We start from the raw sequence: 15,349 nt of genomic DNA, 5'->3' as shown, positions 1-15,349 counted from the left end.
CTGGAACGGGATCCACTCAGCCTCGGTAGCTCAAATGAATAGAGGGGGGTTCGATTCCCTCCTCAGCCATCCTGAAAGTGGTTTTCCGTGGCCTCCCACTTCTCCTCCAGGCAAATGCCGGGATGATACCTAACTTAAGGCCACGGTCGCTTCCTTCCCCCTTCCTTGTCTAGCCCTTCCAATCTTCCTATTCCCCGACAAGGCCCCTGTTCAGGATAACAAATGAGGCTGCCTGGACGAGGTACTGGTCATCTTCCTCGGTTGTATCCCGCGACCCAAAGTTTCACACTCCATGACACTGCCCTTGAGGTGGTAGAGGTGAGATCCCTCGCTGAGTCCGAGGGAAAAACCAAACCTGTAGGGTATAAAGATTAAGGGCCGGTATTATAATAGAGGTCCGCCTCTGTGGTGTAGTGGTTAGCGTGATTAGCTGCCACCCCCGGAGGTCCGGGTTCGATTCCCGGCTCTGCCACGAAATTTGAAAAGTGGTACGAGGGCTGGAACGGGGTCCACTCAGCCTCGGGAGGTCAACTGAGTAGAGGTGGGTTCGATTCCCACCTCGGCCATCCTGGAAGTGGTTTTCCGTGGTTTCCCACTTCTCCTCCAGGCGAATGCCGGGATGGTACCTAACTTAAGGCCACGGCCGCTTCCTTCCCTCTTCCTTGCCTATCCCTTCCAATCTTCCCATCCCTCCACAAGGCCCCTGTTCAGCATAGCAGGTGAGGCCGCCTGGGCGAGGTACTGGTCATACTCCCCAGTTGTATCCCCCGACCAAGAGTCTGAAGCTCCAGGACACTGCCCTTGAGGCGGTAGAGGTGGGATCCCTCGCTATGTCCGAGGGAAAAACCGAACCTGGAGGGTAAACAGATGATGATGATGATGATTATAATAGAGGCTTAAACTGTTGGTTCAGTTTAAACTTCGGTTTATCTGTTAGTCGTGTATTATAAAACTTAATCTTAAGTCTAAGTAGAGATTAATTTTACTGCCACTCATCTACCGTTTAAACTGAAGCTTAAGAATACATAACCTTACAACATGGCAGAACGAATGGATCTCGAAGATATTTTTGAGGTGTCGAAAGAAGTACTAAGCAATGATGAAGAAGTTGTTCAAATTATTGAACTACCACGGGTACCACGAGTTTTTCAAGCAAGGGCAAATTACTTTCATATATGGAATGAAAAATAGTTTTGAAATAGGGTTAGGCTTACAAAACAGACTTTCATAACCCTATTTCAGCAAATTGGTGCTAGAATAAAACACGCAACGGAAAGGTGAGACTGTAAAAATGACTTTTTGAACTGTTTGAATGTCAAAAGTGTAAATGTTAGAAAATAAAGTAACTTCCTTCTATTTCAGAAATCGTGCTGTAGAACCCCTCAGTCAGGTACTAATAGCATTGCGGTTTTATGCCTCCCGTAGTATGTTTATTACAATGGGGGATTTCGAAGGAATTCATTAGGCCACTGTTTCACGGACTATATAAATACTTCTGTACTAATTGCACAAGCAATTCTATTTCCTTACAAGTAAAATTAGGACAACGTTTATTGCTTTTATCCGCCATTTTACCTACAAGAAGTAAACAAAACATTATCAATAGTCATCTTTTCTTTCAAGTCACTGCAAAACATTATCTACAGTCATCTTTTCTCTCAAGTCACTGCTACCAAGATCGTATATTTCCTTCTTCACCTCAGTTTAACTTAGGCCGGCCATTATAAGACTCAACATCGGCTTAAACTCAAGTTACAGTTTAACTCAATCTTCAGTTTAAACCCTCATTATAATACCGGCCCTAAGAAGAAGAAGAAGTTCTAACTGACTGACCGACTAGTTTTGCAAAAAACATTCCTTGTTATAACACTGGTAGCTATATTCATACTGGGCTATTAAAAAGGGCTCTATATGCAGACCTAAACTTTTATAATATTACATATTTAAGTTAAATACCCCCATACTATTCATTATTAATTATTAGGGCTGACTTCATAAACACAATTAGGATTTTCTGCACACCAATAGCGAGAGTTATGACTGTACACACGACCATTTAGATGAAACCAGAACTTTTACATACGAAAATACGGCGTGCAATGATAACTGTTTCACCATGTCAACAGCTGAGATTCAGACTGGCGACTGATGTTTGCCATGTCGAACATGTGCAGGCTGCTTGCAAGGTCAAGAACTATGCGCGCGCCTCCCATACTGCAGCTGCCGTAGCGCAGAATCCAAACACTGTGCGTTCAGTCTGGGTTTATATGAGAAACCCTGTATTTCATATCCTAACTCCTTTTCCTATAACAGAAAATTTTAACCAATTTGTCCTCTTGAATTCCAAGATTAATAATTTAAAAGCTCCATTCAGGGTGGCGTGCACCAACCAAGAGAAAATTGTACTCCCGCAGTAAAGTACTCTTGAAGTCTGCATTCGGTGACTTCCATACGAGAGTAAATTACTTCCGAAGTATTTTGGTCCTTTCAGATACTTCTGGACTAAATTACTACAAGAGTAAAATGTTGAAGAGCACCATCTTGTAGTATATTACTAAAGAAGTAAATAACGCACGAATATAGGTTAGAATGTACTCTCACGTCGTACATGGAGTAAGCTAGGTCTAAACTTGTTGACTATAGATAATATCGTGCCGTATATGAGAAGAGGAAGTTTCAAACGTGTTAATTGATTACTGAGATTATATTGACGATCTTGACGCAGAAAACGATGGGAAATATAATAGTGTGTACAGTGCGTGAAAGGCGAGAGACGTATAATGTTCACACGGAGAGTTTCAGGAACGTGTTTGGTCTTAGAAAGGAATCCTTACTTTCCTTCTAAATATACCTACTTGGAGATCAGGTAACAGTTGAATTCCTGTCTTAATTTTGTTGTATCTCCCAAATTACATTTGCTGTGTGCCCTATGAGTGTTTCGTACCGGAACATTTCAGTATAGTTGCCGGTGATTAATTATCGTTTACCGCACGACTGCACGCGCGGTTAAAGCACTAGTGAGGCTAAGATGAAGGTACGCCTGCAAATGATGATGATTGTTCGGAAAAGAAAAGGATATTCTTCACATTGGCAGGTTTCCACACATCGTGGGCGCAATTGACTGTGACTGCACGCATATTCTCAAATTTTGCCCTCCCGGTGACAACGGTGAACCTTTCAGAAAAGGGAAGAGGTACCGTACCTATTTATCTTTTCTTTCAATTTGCTTAACGTCGCACCGACATAGATAGGTCTTATGACGACGATAGGGTAGGAACGTCCTAGGAGTGGGAAGCGGCCGTGGACTTAAGGTACAGACCCAACATTTGCCTGGTGTGAAAATGGGAAAATTTCGCTTTGGATGTAATCGATCTTTTTGAAGAAACCACCATCAGTCTTAATTTTTCTCGCTTGTCCATGACTTCCTGCTTTTCTTTAGCCTTCGCTTTTAAGTCCTTCCACAGAATCTTAACTTGCTCTTCACTGCGTTTTCCGTCACTCGAAGCATTGAATTCTTCTGTCACGGCTTTCCATGAATTTCCTTTCTTATCCAACATCTTTATGTTGCTTTTCTTACACCCTATATCCTCTGCAGAGACCGTCATTATATCTCTACTAACAAGCTTTTATCTTTTTCGCTTTACGTTCCCCCCCCCCCCACCGGTTTCCTATCGCACATAATCTTATCCATTTAGATTTCTTTAAAGAAGACACACAAACACAACACTACTCCGCGAGTAACGAACGCTACTTCGATAGTAGTAACTAAAACAGTAAATTGTACTTCAACTCTCCGACGTTACTTCCGGAGTAAATAACTCATGTAGTATGGACTTCCTTAGTAAACGCTACTTCCGTAGTAATTTACTCCAAGATGGTGCACGCCACCCTCAAGGTTATTCGTCTGCTAATGATATTCCACGCCATCTCTTAACTGACAGCTTGGAACATACCACTTATTCCAGCAGCTCGTCTCCTTATTCTAAAGTCTCCCCAGCCCAATGATTGCAATATTTTTGTAACGCTATTCTTTTTCTTGAAATCACCCTGAACAACACTGAGCTAGAGCAGACAGATCTTCAATAACTCAAAGGGGGTGATAGGAATTATATATTCATCTGTAACCTCAATGTGTTTGAATATGTATACCAACAGACCGCCTCTGTGGTGTAGTTTTAGTGTGATTAGCTGCCACCTCCGGAGGTCCGGATTCGATTCCCGGCTCTGCCACGAAATCTGGAACGTGGTACGAGGACTGGAACGGGATCCACTCAGCCTTTGGAGGTAAAATGGGTGATTGGATTTCCACCTCAGCCATCCGAGAAAGAGTTTTCCGAGGTTCCTACTTCTTCTCCAGGCAAATGCCGGGACGGTACCTAACTTAAGGCCACGGCTGCGTCCTTCCCTCTTCCTTGTCTATAATACCTTCCAAACTTCCCATCAACCCACAAGGCCTCTTTTCAGCGTAGCAGTTGAACCAACCTAGGCGATGTACTGGTTCTCCTTCCCAGTTGTATCAACGACCCAAATGCTCATGCTCCAAAATATTGCTCTTGAGGTGGAAAACGGATTAAAAAAGAAAGAATATGTCCTACAAGGGATAATAATTAATTTCGTGTGGCTATTTCTAGTCGGGTGCAGCCCTTCGAAGGCAGACCCTCCGATTAGGGAGGGTGGCATCGGCCGTGTGTACTTAACTGCGTGTTATTATTGTGGTGGATAGCGTTATGTGTAGTGTGAGAGTTGCAGGGATGTTGGAGGCAGCACAAACACCCAGCCCCCGAACTATTGGAATTAACCAGTGAAGGTTAAAATCCCTGACCCGGCTGAGAATCGAACTCGGGACCCTCTAAACCGAAGGCCAGTACGCTGACCATTCAGCTAACGAGCCCAACAACAACAGATATAAAACAATGACAAATTTTATTATCAGCTCTTTGCTTCTAGGTCTTCCTTTCAGTCTCTTTATGCCAACATCTCAATGGCCTTCATATCTTGCAGAAATAGAAGTTTGGTTTCTTAATTATTCATTTCCCGACAAGAAAAAACAGAGCAAAAGTCTAGACAGCTCCCAGCAAGCCTCTCTGGTATATTAACTATAATGTCAGAGCCTAACACTCCAATAATAATTACTAATACTGGGACGTCCCTGCGGATCATGTGTGGCTGCGTTCCTGCTTCCTTATCGCCCAGAACGGACGTCCAACTTCGGCTTGTACGAACGTTGAATCACGTAGGCATTACCGCAGAACCGAAGTGGCCGTGATAAATGTCAACTAAACGTTGGGTACCAGAAATATGTACAGTCTTTCCAAATAAATATAAATACAAAATAAAATACATCACGATTGAGGTTGCATCGTGTCCGATGATTCAGGAATCCAATTACGATGGAAGAACACATCCACACCTGAAAATGTGATTCAGATTATAGGTAAACTGGTAGCTACGAAAATCTTGACAAGTGAAATATCGAATCTAGAGGATGGTCGGAAATGAACCAGGTATATGAGCGTTAGAGAGTTGATTTTTCTGATAAATAATTTGAAAGAAATGATGATGACGATGACGATGATGATGATGATGTTTGTTGTCTAAAGGGGCCTAACATCGAAGGTCATCGGCCCCACTTGAATGAAATAATTCGATATCTCGCAACATTGTCATTTTTTTAGCTACTGAAGTTATCCGATCATATCGCTTCGTGGGCGAATTGAAATTAGTTTTGAGCGGCGCTGTTGCTAAATCTGCACGTGACTTAAGACTTACGTACCTTACGTACTTACATTAGAGCGAGCGGTCCAATTACTAAGTATTGTTTTAGCATAGTAAATACAGCACATTCATATACAAATTCACACATAACCGTGCTCGATAGCTGCAGTCACTTAAGTGCGGCCAGTATGCAGTAATCGGGAGATAGTGGGTTCGAGCCCCACTGTCGGTAGCCCTGAAGATGGTTTTCCGTAGTTTCCTATTTTCACACCAGGCAAATGCCGGGGCTGTACCTTAAATAAGGCCACGGCCGCTTCCTTCCACTTCCTAGGCCTTTCCTATCCCATCGTCGCCATAAGACCTATCTGTGTCGGTGCGACGTAAAGCAAATAGCAAAAAAAAAAGTCACACATACTTAAATAATTCAGATGCCTCAATACTATAATTTACGGCGGGTTGAGCATTGCGTTAAAGTATAGCACCATCACATAGACATTTATACACAATTTACAGAATGCTGGAGTATATTCTTTAAGCATCTTACATTTTTGGAATAAGGCTCTAAGACAACTGCAGATAAAAAATGTAAGAAATTTATTTTAACTTCAACCTATTCAATACATCTAGGTTGAATAACGACGTAATGCAACGCTTTGACATGAGCTGGCTAAAAATCACATACAAACTTTCACAACTTGATGTTAATTCCATAGCCATGAAGTCGGATATTAAAAGAAAGACTGGCAGACTGACGAATGCACGCGGCCAGCCGGTGAATCATACCGCAGTGTCCATGAGTTTGGTAAAATTATAACCCTTCTACCCTTCCTCACAGCACATGCTACACGCTACAGCGGGAGTCTCCACTATTTATAATAGCCTAATAATAATAATTTTAATAATAATTTTATTGCATTTACCTCCAACTAACTACCTTTCTGCAGTATTCAGTGACGCCAAGGTGCCGGAATATGGTCCCGCAGGAGTTCCTTTACGAGCCAGTAAATCTACCGACACGAGGCTGACGTATTTGAGCACCTTCAAATACCACCGGACCGAGTCATCTCCACTACATGCTCTGGCGCTGTACGAATTGGTTAGTGGCAACGAACGCTATTTTGTGCGTATTTTCGCTAAGTAATTTTCTTGGTATCCTAAATAAGGAAATCAACGGAAATAATTAGCTAATAGGACAGCAGGTGTTGTACAATTTAAAAAAGTATAATTCTTAGTTTCATGTGGAAAAAATGGAATTAAAATATAATGTTATATGCACAAAGTTCTAGAGTTTCGCGTACTTTCTTATTTTGCTATTTGTCTTATGTCGCACTGGCAAAGCGACATATTATGGCTTTGAGGCAATAGCACAGGCCTTAATTAAGCTTCATCTCCAATATTTTCCTGATGCGAAAATGGGAAGCCACGAAAAACTTGCGGCGGGGATCGAACTCGCTATCTCATAGCTACGCGACCCAAACCACGGAGACAACTCGCTCGGTTTTCATGTACTTATGAGTATATCTAGTATATGATGATCATTTGTACCAGCACTTCTGTAGGAGTATCAATATATTTTAAAAGATAACAAAATTTTAAAAAGTATGTTTAGAGCAAAAACAAATTAAAATCCAGTTACCTGTTACTTAATTCACTGAAATGAATAAGGCTTTGTCTTCACATACTGTAGTCAAACAGTAACGAGGAAGTGGTCACACCGTTTGGGTCACGTAGCTGTCAGCTTGCATTCGGGGGATAATGGGTTCGACCCCCGCTGTCGGGAGCCCTGCAGATGATATTGTGTTATTTTATATATTTTAACACCGAGCAAATGCTAGGCTGGGACAGTACCTTAATTAAGGTGCGATCGCTTCCTTCTCACTCCTAGCCCTTTCCTATCCCGTCATTGCCGTAAGACCTATCTGTGTCGGCGCGAAACAATGCAAATTTAAAAAAATAAAAAAAAAATAAAAAAAGTGTGTGCAATCCGTACAATGACATATGCAGTGAGAGATGTCTCTGGTGGACAGTTTTGTCTGTACGCTATCCGTGTAAGAAGATGTACTAACATCTGAATGAACCTCTTTTGAAGAAATAGTTCTTGCATTTTACAAGGTAAAGACTGAATGTACAGTTCTACTTAAACTAACTTTGCGAGGCGGTCGTACTTTACGTGACTCTCGGAAAGCTCTTTTCAACCAAGCAGGGTACATTGCTGGCTGGGTAGCTTATCTCATCGCCTCCATTTCACGCATTCGCTGATCTTGTTGCTTTGATTAAAGTAGTGACTTAACTTGCGGTGAAAGAACCTTCGCTGCACTTAATATACCTCCTATTAACATTGTGTGGATTAAGGATGCAAGTGCCCACGGCTGGTCCGTTGTCCGACAGCTCTGCATTCCCACCGGCCAACCGAGCAGAGGAGGGGTGGCCACGGATCTGCAATAGCACTAGGCCTCTGTATTCGGGAGACAGAAAAGGGCTGCTCCGCACCGTCGGCTGTTCTGAGAATTATTTTCGTAGTTTTCCATTCTCCTGCACTAAGGCGAATACCGGGGCAGTTCCTAATATAGGCCACGGCCACCAAACCTCTCACCTTCTATGAATATCTCCTTCTCCGATACAAATCTCCTGTCCTGAGACACGGCGCCACCGTCTAAGAGGCCCGCCTCCCCCTTCAGGGGAGGAATGAAAACATTTAGTAGTAGTAGTAACATTGTGACCGAGCTCGATAGCTGCAGTCGCTTAAGTGCGGCCAGTATCCAGTATTCGGGAGATAGTAGGTTCGAACCCCACTGTCGGCAGCCCTGAAAATGTTTTTCCGTGGTTTCCCATTTTCACACCAGGCAAATGCTCGGGCTGTACCTTAATTAAGGCCACGGCCGCTTCCTTCCCACTCCTAGCCCTTTCCTGTCCCATCGTCGCCGTAAGACCTATCTGTGTCGGTGCGACGTAAAACAACTAGCAAAAAAAAAGTAACATTGTGGATGTGATTTATAACATGGAAGATAGCTCTGCGTGCTATAACAGAGAGATTCACAACCATCTAAGATTTAAGATTTGTAGTTTATAGATGACACTTAATGGCATTTTGTTTTCACACCTGCTTTTCTGTTGTTGTTTTTGTGGCGAGATACTTCATGTCTGATCCCTACTTGGGACTCATAGCACACGATAATTTTTCAAAGCGTATGGCTTGAATTATTTTCCCCGGCTACTAGATTCTTTAAAGAACGGAGGAAACAGTTTAAATTACAGAGTAAAAACTTCGCAGTTAAAAGGTCAAAACGAGCAAACAGAAAAAAATCGAAGCTAACCTAAAATCGTCGAAAAAATAAATTCTCTAAGCACTCTGGACGGCAGTGCCGGATTTAACAGACCTGCAAACTTCCTCCCCTCCCCAAATGAACCAAAACCGGGCGAGTTGGCCGTGCGATTAGGAGCGCGCAGCTGTGAGCTCGCATCCAGGAGATAGTGGGTTCGAATCCCACTGTCGGCAGCCCTGAAAATGGTTTTTCGTGGCTTCCCATTTTCACAACAGGCAAACGCTGGGCTGTACCTTAGTTAAGGCCATGAACGCTTCCTTCCCATTCCTCGGCTTTTCCTCTCCCATCGTCGCCATAAGACCTATCTGTGACGGTGCGACGTAAAGCAACTAGAATTTTTTTTAATTAAACGGTCGCCCTTCACATTCGATGGTTAAGTCTTCTGGAAACAAACCACAAGGTCTGCAGCACCCATTTTTAACAAATAAATTGTTTAATGGGTCATTGAAATCAAGATCTTTAATGGGGTCTTCTTCGGTTCCTGAGTTGTATTCCACTGTTTTGTCATTTAGAGCAAGAAATTGTCGCCACTGTAAAGGACTCTATTGTTAAAACTGTCCGCTCCATGGCTAAATGGTTAGCGTGCAGGCCTTTGGTCCAGGAGGTCCCGGGTTCAATACCCGCTTGTTGCTGGATTTTAACCTTCATTGGTTAATTCCATTGGTTCGAGGGCTGGGTGTGTGGGCCGAATTCATAATTAGAATTCATCATCTGTATCATCTGAGCTATCCAGCTCGACGTGGAAGAATAGATAATTCTAGATTAATACGTGCAGTACAATGTACAGTGACTCGCATAATTATTCGAACACGTTAATTATAGCCTTTGCTATACACTGGCCCAATAGTTCAGACAAAATATTGTACACCCAAACTAGTTTCTGACAGAACCCAGTTTGATTGATTCAAAACGACGTTGAAATGTGTATTTTTAAAAAAGCAGAAGAAAACCAGTGACCCGGGGACCTCACAAAGAATTTAACGTACTTCAGCAAAATTATTCGGACACAAGTCAGTTGTCGTACAGAGATCGTGTGTAGAAGAGCCACGGACAGTGTGAACGTAAACTTTCAGTGAGTTAGAGTGCTGTGTACAACTCAAGTGAAAATGGGCCGCAGTGGAAGACAGAGCACAATCGAACAGCGGCAGCTAGTAATTTTTCACCATGCTAAAGCTAAAAGTTGTCGTAACATTTCTGAAGTGTTACAAGTAAAGAAAAGTACAGTCTCTGATATTATCACGAGATTTTGGGAGGAAGATAGTATGGAACATCTACCGCATACGAGACGTCCAAGAACTTTTCTGTGAGAGAAGAGTGTTATATCATCAGAAAAACAAAAAAAAGGAACCCAAGTTACGTGCTCCAAAACACGCTACGGAAATTGCTGCAGAGACCGGAAAGAAAGTGTGTTCCGAAACAATACGGAGAGTGCTCAGAAGAGGTAACTTTCATGACCATATTGCAAGAAGGAAGCCCTTCATAAATCAAGTAAATCGAAGAAAGATAACTCTGTTTGCCAAAGAGCATGTTAGAGACGACAATAAACGGTGGAATGAGGTTATATTTGCTAATGAGAATATGTATAACATATCGTCGTTGCCGGGACAAAACCTCCTATGTGATAATATTTTTGGAGATATACTGACCCGCCTGCCTGCTGTCATTTCTTGATGGATACAGTACTTTTGCATCCATCTCTTGGCACAGGCCAGAGTAAAGTGTAGCTTCCACCGAAGTCCCAGTCAACATCCATGGCTGTGACAATATGGAAGTTGCTGGGGTATGGGTAGTGCTATGTAATGACATTCGGAGCATGACTAGTGCATCTGAGTGTTATGAAAGGTGCTGCTCATAGGGTCAGTCGTGCTGCAATAGTACTTATGACCCAGTGAGGAAAGCAATGGCAAACTACCTCACTCCTCATCTTGCCTAGTACGCCTCATTTTGGTGCTGCCATTGGTTTTTGGGGTTTCCTTTTAACCGCATAACCTTTGGTGGTGCTATTTGAGGATCCAACCAGCCCCTGGGCTGATGACCTAACGGACAGACAGACTGACCCGCAGCACAGACATTATGAAGAGCGAGAATACCTTGACAATATTCACACAATATTGCACCTTAGATGACAGAACTTTACCGGCCAAAGTTCTAAGCTAAAATACTTCACATAGAAGGTTTTGTCCCGGCAGCGACGATATTTAAGTCTGATGGGAGGATAACAGTTTGGCGGCGTCCTAATACTAAGCTTCAAGGGAAAAATCTGAAAGCAACTGTGAATCATGGCGGTGGACATGTAATGGTGTGGGGGTGCTTGTCGGCGAATGGAGTTGGTGAATTGGTTTTTACTGAGGGTAAAATGGATCACTTCCAATACGTTAGAATACTGAGGGACAATATGAAAAAATAGTGCCGAAAAGATGGGGAGTGGTGAACATTTTAAGTTTTATCAAGATAACCACCCAAAGAATATGGCCTGAAATGTACGGACGTTGTTACTGTTTAATTATACATAGGTGCTCCATCCTCCCTCTTAATCACCAGATTTGAATGTGATTGAAAATATTTGGGACATACTTGATAAGGAAATAAGAAAAATCAATCACATCTCGAGAACAGCTGAAAAACCGACTTCAAGAAGAACGGCAGAAGATATATCCCGATTACACCGGAAATTAGTGGAGAGCATGCCAAGTCGACTCAGGGAAGTAAATAAAATGAAAGGAAAGGCCACCTTTAGGATCATAAGTAAAAGGAAAGTGTCCGAATAATTTTGTGCAATATTGGTTTTGGTTTTGATTTTGTTTTTTAATCATTATATTTTCATTGACAGTGTTCGTTAGAAGAATGATGGACGTTTAGTTTGCATATTCCTTACAGAAACTTGTATTTAATTTATATCGATGATTTATTATTAATGAAATCACCAATACAAATGTAAATACAATAAATCACGTCTGTCCGAATAATTATGCGAGACACTGTAACTTATATTCTTACCAGAAATATTCCAGCTCCATTTCAAATTACTAAGCACACTCGCAGTAGTGAACCGGCACACCAAGATATTATTCTCCCCCTCAAAAACGTATGATGGGAAACTAATAATATAAATACGTAATTTCATCAACCAATAATAATAATAATAATAATAATAATAATAATAATAATAATAATAATAATAATAATAATAATAATAATAATAATAATAATAATAATAGTTATTATTATTAAACAGAAATTGACTTGTGCATTTCTTAGAATTTATGAACTATAAATCACTGTAGAGAGTGTAGAGCGTAGAAAGTAATGTTTTCTATTACTATTAAAATAAAAATTTCTACCCACAACTTTTCATTGTGGTACGTGTGCCTGTTTAGCTGCACACAGGCTCAGATCCACCGATGAGGAAAAGTTAAAGGTTAAACGTAGAGTTAAATGTAACGTTTTGCTAATCCTAGCATTTCTGGGAAAAGCATCTATACAGAACATGTGACAAGGATTATTGCTTTACTTTTGCTGTTTTCGGAGACGCCGAGGTGCGGGAATTTTGACCCGCAGGAGTTCTTTTACGTGCCACTAAATCTACCGACACAAGGCTGACGTATTTGAACGCTTTCAAATACTGCCGGTCTGAGACAGAATCGAATCTGCCAAGATGGGATCAGAAGGCCAGTGCCTCAACCGTCTGAACCACTCAGCCCGGAGCAAGGATGACAAGGAAGTCGCATAGTGCAGAGCTAAACGCGAGAAATAAGACTATACCGGTAATTAAAACTACGAAGGAACAACTTTTTTTTTTTACAATTTGATTTACGTCGCACGGACACAGATAGGTTTTATGGCGACGATGGGAGAGGAAAGGGCTAGGAGTGAGAAGGAAGCGACCGTGGCCTTAATTAAGGTATAACACCAGCATTTGCCTGGTGTAAAAATGGGAAACCATCGAAAACCATCTTCAGGGCTGCCGATAGTGGGGTGCAAACCCACTATATCCCGGATACAAGCCCCAAGCTGTGCGCCCCTAACTGCAAGGTCAACTCGCCCGGTAGTACAAGATGTAAACTTTCACCTCCCACCTTTCGCTTTCTGACGGCAGGTAAGTTGCTGAACGTTTATTCAGTAATAGATAAGAATGTAGACTCGTTTGACAAGGAGCCTGTGTGGTCTGTGCCACATAATGGCTCTGCAATGAGATTTACATAAATATTAGTGGTATGTCTTATTAGAAACCATAAAATTTATGCAACCCTATCTGCAAAAACGTAGCGTGGGCTAGACAAGTAGCAAGTATAGACTAGCCCGCACAATCGTTCTGCAATAAGTTATATATGACTATTAGGGGTACGTCTCTTATTACTCCTCATCTTCATGCAGTCCGGCTCCATGGCTAAATGGTTAACGTGCTGGCCTTTGGTCACAGGGGTCCCGATTTCGATTCCCGACGGAGTTGGGAATTTTAAACTTAATTGGTTAGGGTGCTGCAAGGGATTGGATGTATGTGTTATCTTCATCATGATTTCATCCTGATCACGACGCGCAGGTCGCCTACGGGAGTCAATTCAAACGACCTGCACCCGGCAAGCCGAACTTGTCCTTGGACACTCCCGCCACCAAAAGCCATACGCCATTTTAACTTCACGCAATTATGTCTGCAAAATCGTAGCGTGAACTAGAGTTCACTGGCTGGATTATGACTGTCCTGTATTACCACCTAACTCACGGGAAGTTGACGCAGTGACACTCATCCACTGGCCTGGAAAATGCACCTTGTACCCGCACGCTACTTAACGTCAAACAAGTCATAGAAAGTTATTTCCAATGAAACTAAGAGACTTAAAACTTACTTGACATGCAAGGAGATGCACAAAGTGACGTCTTTCAGTGCTCAAACATGTTTGACACCTCCTAAATAAATATTTGCAAACATTCGCCCAGTCTTATTCTGTGAGTTGTTCGATTTAACTTGCCCAAAGTTTTCATATCGACGGCTTACTTCTAAAACCTCGCATGCCCCAGTGCTCTTCCTATCTATTATATACCTTAAGACCGGTCACGCCTCCCAGTCACATATTAATACGCAGCCCATCAGAACAATTTTCGTTGTGCTCATTTTCCTATGGATGTGTGTAAAGGAAAATTAACCTTAAATACATTATACTGTAGGAGTGCGTAATTTCGCTTTCAAACAACGTCCCTACAATACGGTACGGTAAGGTCTATTTTCCTTTACACGTCAGCACAGGAAAATGAACACAACGAAAATTATTCCGATAGACTGCATATAAATATGAGGCTGGGAGGCGTGACCATTCTTAAAGCATATAATTGATAGGAAGAGCATTGGGACATACGAGGTTTTAGAAGTAAGCCGTCGATATAGTTCTTTTCATTTGTGAGGGTTGTTGACGCCACGAAATTTTTGAAAGAATTGAAACTGGCACTACACAATGAAAACAATGATTATACGTAGTTCTAAAGCAAATATAACCTTTTAGCAAATCCTGTACTACAACAATCGTGCAGAAACTACAATACCGAAATAAACGTGTTAACACTGGAGCGATGGAAACGAAACAAAACGTTGCACGTAGTAAGGTCACCATTCGCTCCCTACCTTGCGCAACTCTAAAAAATGAACAACTTGTGTTTGCAAATAAGTTTTAACCTTTTACTACATAAAAATGCGGGTTCTAAATTAAGTTACACACCTGTTTATGTATACGTTTTGATAAGTAAAACGAGTTCATTTGAAGCAAATCCTGCAATAGTGAAATTATACCGGGTGGTCCAGCCCACGTGGATATCTCTAATATTTCCTCAAAGGTCGACGATGTCAAAGTGAGATTTTCAGTAAGTGGTAAACCTACGTGAGGGGCGAGTAATTTGCCGTATAGTTACTGTTCGTAAAACTTTTATGTACTCAGAAAGTGATGCAAATCGATGGCTTTCTTTTAAAACCTCCCAATGCTCTTCCTACCCATTAGCATATATTCCTTAAGACTGGTCAACCGAGCTCGATAGCTGCAGTCGCTTAAGTGCAGCCAGTATCCAGTATTCGGAAGATAGTAGGTTCGAACCCCACTGTCGGCAGCCCTGAAAATGGTTTTCCGTGGTTTCCCATTTTCACACCAGGCAAATGCTGGGGCTGTACCTTAATTAAGGCCACGGCCGCTTCCTTCTCACTCCTAGCCCTTTCTTGTCCCATCGTCGCCATAAGACCTATCTGTATCGGTGAAACGTAAAGCAACTAGCAAAAGAAAAAAAAAGACTGGTCACGCCTCCTAGCCACATATTTATATGCAGTCCATCAG

This window comes from Anabrus simplex, chromosome 2, assembly GCF_040414725.1.
Source record: "Anabrus simplex isolate iqAnaSimp1 chromosome 2, ASM4041472v1, whole genome shotgun sequence".
NCBI lineage: Eukaryota > Metazoa > Arthropoda > Insecta > Orthoptera > Tettigoniidae > Anabrus > Anabrus simplex.
Note: the sequence above shows the minus strand (reverse complement) of the source record.